Genomic DNA, 8,731 nt, shown 5'->3' on the forward strand with positions numbered 1-8,731 from the left:
CATGTTGTTGAGTAGGGAAGATTAAGTCGACTTGTAGGTGTTGTACAATCTAATCGATTCGGCTCCGGGACCCAAACTTTCCTAGGATTGTAAGATATAACCCAACTCAATCCATCACAACAATAATTGCTTGCTTATAATTTGAGAACATGTTTGTATGATCATATCCCATAATTCCCCTATGATCCCATGACACCCTAGTGCCTTTAATCAATTGTTTACACCCCTTTAATTCATCTTGCTTAATTTATTTTCATTGCTATTTTAGTTTAGTAACCTTCTACATCAACCCAATTTGTGACACCCCTTAGACACCACTAGTTACAATAGAAATCTCATTTCAACTCCCGCCCCTTGGGATCCGACCTTTACTTGCCTCTTTACTAATTGTAGAGTTGTTTATGAAGCTATAAATTGTGTTTTGATTCGACCATGACCAACGACCACATCTTAATTTGTGAACACTTAGCGGGATCGCATCAAAAATGGCGCCGTTGCCGGGGACGGTGTTTGTTTGATTTAGATTTCTTTTTATTGTTATTAGTTGTGTCTTTCTTCGCCTTGAGGAAGTAAAACTTCTCAAGGTTTGTTCTAATTGTTTTCGAGTTGTTTGATATTTTGCATGTCTAGAAGGTTACAAGGTGATTTGTTACCTTTTGACCGTGAAATCGAAAGAACCTTGACGAACAATAGGAGAGTTGTTAGGAGGAATTTACGTGGTATTAGTGAAGTTGTCCAAGCCACTAGTGAGTTTGTCAATCCTTTCGCAATAGAAGGAGAAGAAAACCCATCACAATACCCCACAAAATCCACCTACAATGCCAAAATTCTCGTCACACTCCGTGCCCACCGAGGAGAATCTACCAAATGGTACTCCTACACCGCAACATCTCACCGGAAATTTTATTGCCAAGTCCGCCTTCATCCAACTAGTTGACAGGAGCCAATTCGGGGGGATGCCTAGTGAGGACCCTCATTCTCATATGGAAACCTTTTGCGACTATTGTGATGCTATCTCTCAAACGGGCGTGACTCAAGACCAAATTAGATGGGTCCTATTTCCTTTTTCCTTAATCGGCACCGCGAAGCAATGGTTGAAGGGCCTTGATAAGGCCACCCTTGGAATAGATTCTTGGAAGAAGTTGGCTCTAGCTTTCTACAAAAAATTCTACCCACCGGAAAAGACTAACATGCTAAGAGCTCAAATTACGGGTTTTAAGCAAAGGGATGAAGAGTCTTTGTATGAAGCTTGGGAGCGGTTCAAGGGAATTTGTCGCTCATGTCCTCACCATGGACTTAGCGAATGATTTTTGGTGCAACAATTTTGGAATGGTTTATATGAAGATTCTAGGAACATTCTCAATATGGGATCAAATGGAATGTTCACCGAAGTCGATGACAATCAAACATGGAACAAGATTGAGGAAATGGCGGTCCATAACTCACAATATAGTAGACCTCGCAAGGCTACTAGAGGAGGAAAGCATGAAGTGGACTCCGTTACTCAATTGGGTGCTCAACTTAGTGCTCACATTGACACAATCAACTTGAAGTTTGAACAAGCTATGGCTAGACTTGAGGAAAACTCGAAATCATCGAAGCATCATGTTAATGCCATGACGGCATCCTCATCAATCCCAAGTGGGATATGTGAGAATTGTGGAACTTTGGGACATGACCAAGGTGAATGTAGGGGAACAAATGAACAAGTGAATGCTTTCCAAGCATACAATAGTGGTACCCCTTATTCCAACTTTTACAATGAAAACACCAAATTCCATCCAAATCTCTCATACAAAAGCCAAAATGTTCAAAACCCTCAAACAACATACACTCCACCACCCATGAGAAACCAAAATCAAAGACCCTTTTACAATCAAAACCAAGGTTACCAAAATCAAAATCCATACAATCACCAAAATGACCAAGGCTTTGATGTCCAAAAAGCGGTCCTCCAAATGCAAAAGAATCAACAAGAATTTTTCACTCAAATGCAAAAAGATAGCCAAGCAAAGGAAACCACCATCAACAACATTCTAGCTCACACCAAGATGTTGGAAACACAATTGACTCAACTAGCATCTTCAAGCTCACAAAGACAAAAGGGGCAATTACCACCTCAAAGTAATCCCCCTAGACATGAAACGGTTAGTGCCATTCACTTGAGAAGTGGTACAAGGTATGAAGCACCGAAGAAGCAAGTTGAGGATGAAGTTGTGGAAGCTAGTGAAAAGGAAGAAATTGTGCAAAACTCCAAAGATGGAGAATCATCAAAAGAAGAAAGTTCAAAGAAAAATGAAGACAAGGCCAAAGAGAAGGAGCCCATTGTGATTAGACTTCCTTTTCCAAGTCGTCAAGCCAAGCCCAAATTTGATGATCAACTTGGAAAGTTCATGGAAATTGTGAAGAATTTAGAAGTCTCAATTCCTTTCACGGAATTAATCAATCACGTTCCGGCCTATGCGAAATACATGAAAGATATCCTCACAAAGAAGAAGTCGATCCGAAAGCTTGAGACTATCGCCTTCACTAAGGTGAGTAGTGCAATACTTCAAGGGAGTTCACCTCCAAAGTTAAAGGGTCCGGGAAGCTTCTCAATACCGTGTACCATTGGCGACACGACGATCAACAAAGCCTTATGTGATCTACAGGCTAGTGTGAGTGTCATGCCGTACTCGGTAAGTAAAAGGTTGGGGATGGGAGAGCTTAAATGCACCAACATCACACTCCAAATGGCCGATAGATCGACGAAGACACCGTTAGGGATATGGGAAGATGTCCCCGTGCGAATTGGGAAGTTTTTCATCCCGGTGGACTTTGTCATTGTTGATATGGAGGAAGATTCCAACATTCCAATCATCCTAGGAAGACCTTTCCTACACACCGTCGGTGCGGTAATTATTGTGAAACATGGTGAGCTCACTCTAGAAGTGGGAGATGAAAGCATAACTTTTAATCTTGACAAGACTATGAGAGCTCCTCGTTTGCATGAGCCATGTTTCATGATTGATCATTATAGCCGAAAGGATGAAAGGAAGAAATCGGAACTCCAATGGAAGAAGAAAGATGAAGATGCTCCATTCAAAGAGCAAGTGAATTGTGACAAGGAGAGCTTGCAAAGCTCATCAAAATCAACCAAGGAAGAAGAGGATGGCCTCATTGGCCAAGAGAAGAAATTGGGAGAGTTGTCTCCATCTAAGCAAGAGATTTTCAATGATCAACTCAATGAAGTTTGTGGTCTTTGGGACGACGAATTTGAAGGGATTTTTAATCCCTACATTGGACATGCCATCAATCATGATCAACAACAAGGGCCACGGTCTATTGAGAACCTCTACCATGATAATGAACAAGCTTTTGATTACTTCTTCAAGGTGTTGAGCAACATCAACAACACCTTGGACATGCCCCCTTGACATCTCATCAAGAATGAGAGTTTGGTGGAGTCCTCCCTAAACTACCACTTGTAAATATTTCTAACTCCCTAACTTACATTTCAATTCTTGTATTGCATTTTTGTCATCTTTGGATTTTTTATTTACTTTGATCAAAATAATTGTCATGTTTGAGAGAAGTGAGGGAGGGACTAACGATTTCAATTGATGTGTAGTGCTTTTAACTTAGTGTGGGGATGACAATTGCCTAGGCTACCCATGCCTTAGTAGTGCCCCCACAATGACGAACACAAGACTTGAAGAAAGAATGGAAGAACGGTATGGGAAATGCAGTGTGCACGGATGGAACTGAATCCGTGTACACAGGCCGTAATCCGAGCGGATTCCGGAGAATTCGCCCGTCTCACGAGTAATCCGAGCGTATTGCGTAAAAGACGCCCGTCTGAATCGAGCTAAATTTTGAAAAATTCTTGATCGTGGATCGAATCGGGCGTCCCGTGAAGAATTCGCCCGTCTTGAAGAATCCGTCCGTCTTGTAAGAAAGACGTCCGTCTTTGCAAATTTGAGGAAAACAAGCAAATTTTTCGGGATCGAAATCCGTCCGTCTTTGAGCAAATCCGCCCGTCCCGTGTTCAGCAAATCCGAGCGGATTGTCACAAATCCGCCCGTCTTTAGGCGAGTTTTGAAAAGTTCAGAAAGAGCAGAATCCGCACGGATTGGGCAGAATCCGCACGGATTGCCCCTGCTGATTTGAAAATTTCGGTCTCTTTAAAACCCCTCCCACCTTCATTCATTCATTCATTCATTCATTCATTCATAAACACTACCCACAACATCAAAACCCTCATCCTCTCCATCACAAAAACAAAAACCCTCAACAACATTCACCAAAATCAAATCAAACCATCCTTCCAACAACAAATTAATCACTCCTTCCTCAACAAAAATCAAAACCAAGCACAAAATCTTCAACCTTTGAGTCGATTTTTGGTTTCATAAAGGCAAAACCTTTCACCTTCAAATCGATTTGGGCATACTACAAATTGAAGATTTTTCATTCTTTTCTTGGTTAGTTCATCAATGGCAAGGACTAAGGGAGCAACAAAGGCAACAAAGGCACCAAAGGCTAAGGCACTCTCACAAAGGCAAAAGGCTCTTCAAACAAAGAAAGCATTGGCTATGGTGGTAGCAACACCAAACTTGGAAGTGCAACATCAACAACAAACTTCTATGGGAGCAACAACACCTTCTACTCCGGTAATTGATCAACTTTTGCATTATCCGGAGGTAACTTTTATTTCCGATACCCATAGAAATACCTTTGTCAAGTTTGCTATGAAGTCATTACAATCCACCAAATTCATATGTGAAGATACCTTACAAAAATTGGGTGTTCTTGAACAAACCAAAGCCTTTTTCAATGCCATGGGGTTGAAGAAATTGTTTGAAACAAAGGAATTGACATACCCCTCCCTTACCTTGGAATTTTTAAGTTCTTTGAAAGTCACCAAAGTTGAGAATAGGGAGAATATCGAGTTTCGTCTAGCTAATGTTAGTAGACACATTACCTTTCGGGAATTGGGTGAAATTTTGGGTCTTAGTGATGAACCGAGTTATTTTAAGAGTTATAGAAAGTATGACCCCGAACCTCTTTGGGAGGCAATCTCCGGGAAGAAATTTGAGGATTTTCATGCGAGTCGTGCTCTTTTGGTCCACCACCCGGGCATAAGAGTATGGCACAAGGTCGTGGGTAACACCATAATTGCTAGGAAAGATACCAACCATTTCACAAGACTTGATTTTATTCTCCTTGAATCGGCTTTGAATATCGGAAGAGTTCACACCAAGCCTTACAATTCTTTGAGGCTCTTGGTAGATAGATGGCTCAATATTGATTGTGGGAAGAAGCGCACGACCGTTATTGTCAATGGCGGCCTAGTTACACTCCTAGCCAAGCACTTTGATCCTAACTTCAATAAGGATAACAAGTACAAAGCAAAGGAGGGTGGCCATCTTGTTGATATGCATACTATGATTCACAAGTTCAAGTGGGTTGCCCATAACCCCCTTGACACTAAGTATGGATGGCTAACTAGTGAAGCTAGATCGTTCACCTTGCCTTCAAAGATTTGTCGTCTAAGCGTCCACCGGACCAATTATCTACTTCCCCTTTCCAAAGAAGCCGAGTATATCATTCAACAACAAAAGGGTGATCTTGAAATGCCCTCCTCTTCCATTGTCATACCACCTTACCCCTTTAAGTATGAAGAGTTCAAGCCGGAAGGAGTTGAAGTTGGTAAAGACTATGTGACTCTTCTCATGCAAGCAATGCACAAGCAAGCCTATGAAGATCGGAAAAATGCCTACTTGGCTCAATATCCACCCCTCCTACATTTAGGTAGGCAAGGACTACTTGATCCATCTTGTCCTTTGCCTAGTTGGGCGGATAGAGAAGTCTTATTTCCGGGTGCATCTAGGGTCGTTATGGGTGACAATGAGGTTGTTGGAAATGATGAAGAAGTTGATGACAATATTGAGGAAGAAGCAAGTGAAGGAGAAAAGGATGGTGAAGATGATGATGAGGAAGATGAGGAAGAAAGTGAAGAAGCAAATGACAAGGAAAGTGGCAATGTCACCACTTCTCATGAGGGAAGTGATGATGATAGCATGATGGAAGATTAGCAAGCCTTGTAGACTCCTACACTCTCATGGTTTGTCTATTTCTCTCTTTGTATTTTATTTCATTTTGATCATTGTTGGAGTAGTCCTATCCCCATTAGAGGACTCACACCTCGGTACCATTGAGGTGTTCTCATTCTATTGTTCCCGTTTTTCAAAATCCAAAAAGACAAATTAGTTTCATGCATAGCATAGTGTGTGCATGAACTACACCCATCCTTAGACATTAGCAATAGTGTCTCACTCGGTTTGGGGAAGTTAATGCATACGCAACGGGAGGTAATCTAAATTATCCTCTCCGTCATAACAAAAACCATGCATCATGTAGTGTAGCTTAGTATAGATTGCATTTAGTATAGAAATCATGCATCATCTTTGCATAATTTCCATCATTTTGGCCATTGAGGACAATGCCCATATTAGTGTGGGGATGGGAATTCTAACATTTAACTCATATTCAAAAATCCAAAAAAATTGAAAAATTTCAAAAATCATAAAAATTTGAAAATTGAAAACCCAAAAACATGTTTATTTCCTTTTGTAGTCTTGTATATATTGTCTTGTATATATTGTGTTTGTTCTATCCTTGTTCACATTGATTGACTACGCCACATCCGAGACATGAGGATATTGAAGACCGCATGGTATGATCTTTCCAATCTCCTTTTTCCTCTTTATGTTAATGACTATGTGGCTTTATTTTGATTGATGCGGTATAACAATGTGAACTTAGGACTTGCATTTAGTTTATATGGCATATTAGTTGGTAGAATCATATGCATTAGGATGTATATATGTTAGTTGCATCATGGCATGTAGTTTGCATGTTAGAAAATTTTTGTGAAACCGTCTACTTGGGAAGCTTGACAAGTGTATATAGGCCCTAGTAGATGGCTTTTGTTCTTAAGACTTTGCTTGTTAGAATACTTGTAAAACACCCTAGGATGTGTCATGCTAGTATCCTTTGACCCATGGATTAAGGCCTAGTCAAGAGTACCTTGTGGTGTGATAACTCCTTGGCTACCGTTTATTCCAAGGTGATCCTTGAAACCATGCAACCATCATTCATCCATGTTCTACCATATTTTTGTCAACAAAAGGGAATGGGCACAAAAAGAAATCAATTTGAGTTCAATGAAATGAAAAGTGAAAGAAAGTTTGCAAAAATGCATCAAATGAAAACAGGAGCAAAAATAGAACTCCTAAGCTTCAAATACAAGGCACCCTCGTTACTAATTGGGGTGACTTTGAAAATGTTCAAAAGAAAATGCAAAAAGTTGAAAAATTGTCAAGTGTTGAAAAGCCAAAAATCAAAAGAAATGGCAAAAAGAAAGTGTTCTCAAATGTTATATGCCACAAGAAATTGGGGGGAAAACAAAAACCAAAGCAAACTCCCAAATGAAACTCAAACTTTATTGATCCTTTTATCCATCTTATCCATTTTTGTGCATGGTAGAGAGGGGACGACCCTTCTTCTTGTCTAGGCAAGAGGGGGAATTCCACGATCCTCCAGTGTTTCTAACACCATAGGGAGTCTACTCTTGACAAAAGCATTTAACGATTGAGGACAAAAGTACCCTAGCTTGACACAACTTGGAGGTGATTTATTGGTATCCTTCTAGGCTTAGTAGTTTGAAGAAATGGTATCTATGAAGGAGTGTGTACCCTTGAATTGCTTCCCTTGTAGATAATTCCCGCCACTTAGATGAGGAAAGTGGCTATTCTTTTTGTAGATGCATCCATTATGTGATTTTGTGTGCTTAATGTTTGGATGTGTCTCCATTTTGGCAAGACCCACCTTGCCTTGCAAGAAGGCATCCTACCTCATGGTTGTCTTGTTGTGAGTTGAAGGGGCGGAGTGAGACCCGCTAATTGTCTCATATCGGCTATATTATTAGGATAGGTTAGTATTGGTCCTAGTCTTTGTCACCTCTTTACTCGGGACGAGCAAAGTTTCGGTTTGGGGATATTTGATGTGACCATAATTGGCGCATATTTAGCAACCGAATTAGCCTTGTTTCCATGCTTTTTAGTGCTTATTTGGGTCATTTCTTATCTTTAGTTCTTTGTTTTGCATATTCTTTGAGATTTTGATCCCTTGGTAGGAAAGGAGTAAGAATCTTGCATTCTCATGGCAAAACGAGACTAAATTGATCGAATTCAATGACCAAGCATCAAGGAGAGACAAGATTAGAAGGCCTTTGTACATATCATAGTAGAAGAACAATGTTGAGAAAAGATCCTTGAGTCCCTAAGGAAATCGCCAAGGAATTTATGAAGAAAAGGAAGAAAAGAAGAAGAATTGTTGCTGACTGACAATCCGAGCGGATTGTCACCAATCCGTCCGTCCCGCAGCAGCACAATCCGAGCGGCTTTGCCACAATCCGCTCGGATTCCCCCTCCACAATCCGCCCGGATTCCCATGAATCCGCTCGGATTCCAACGCCAGAATCCGCCCGTCCCGACCCTATTCCGCCCGGATTCTAGCACAGCACGGATTGTCTTCTCCAAGCTACGAAGAAAGAAGCCCTTCTCTCAGAAAATACCGGCTCCTCCTTGCTCAACTTAAAAAGTGTAATTACTAGTTTAGCCCTTAGTTAACCCTAATGCATCCTCCCTAATTTCCACTATAAATACCCCATTAGTCTAATTAGAGG

General features: G+C 40.8%; 1 non-coding gene across 1 annotated transcript; it reads right to left on the reverse strand.

Moving 5' to 3' along the window:
- Nucleotides 1-1,190: 1,190 nt before the first annotated feature.
- On the reverse strand, nt 1,191-1,297 carry LOC141597608 (small nucleolar RNA R71). The gene has a single exon (XR_012522835.1). It is a non-coding gene; the product is annotated as a small nucleolar RNA R71 (small nucleolar RNA).
- Nucleotides 1,298-8,731: the final 7,434 nt, after the last annotated feature.

This window comes from Silene latifolia, chromosome 8 (genome assembly GCF_048544455.1).
Source record: "Silene latifolia isolate original U9 population chromosome 8, ASM4854445v1, whole genome shotgun sequence".
Classification (NCBI taxonomy): domain Eukaryota; kingdom Viridiplantae; phylum Streptophyta; class Magnoliopsida; order Caryophyllales; family Caryophyllaceae; genus Silene; species Silene latifolia.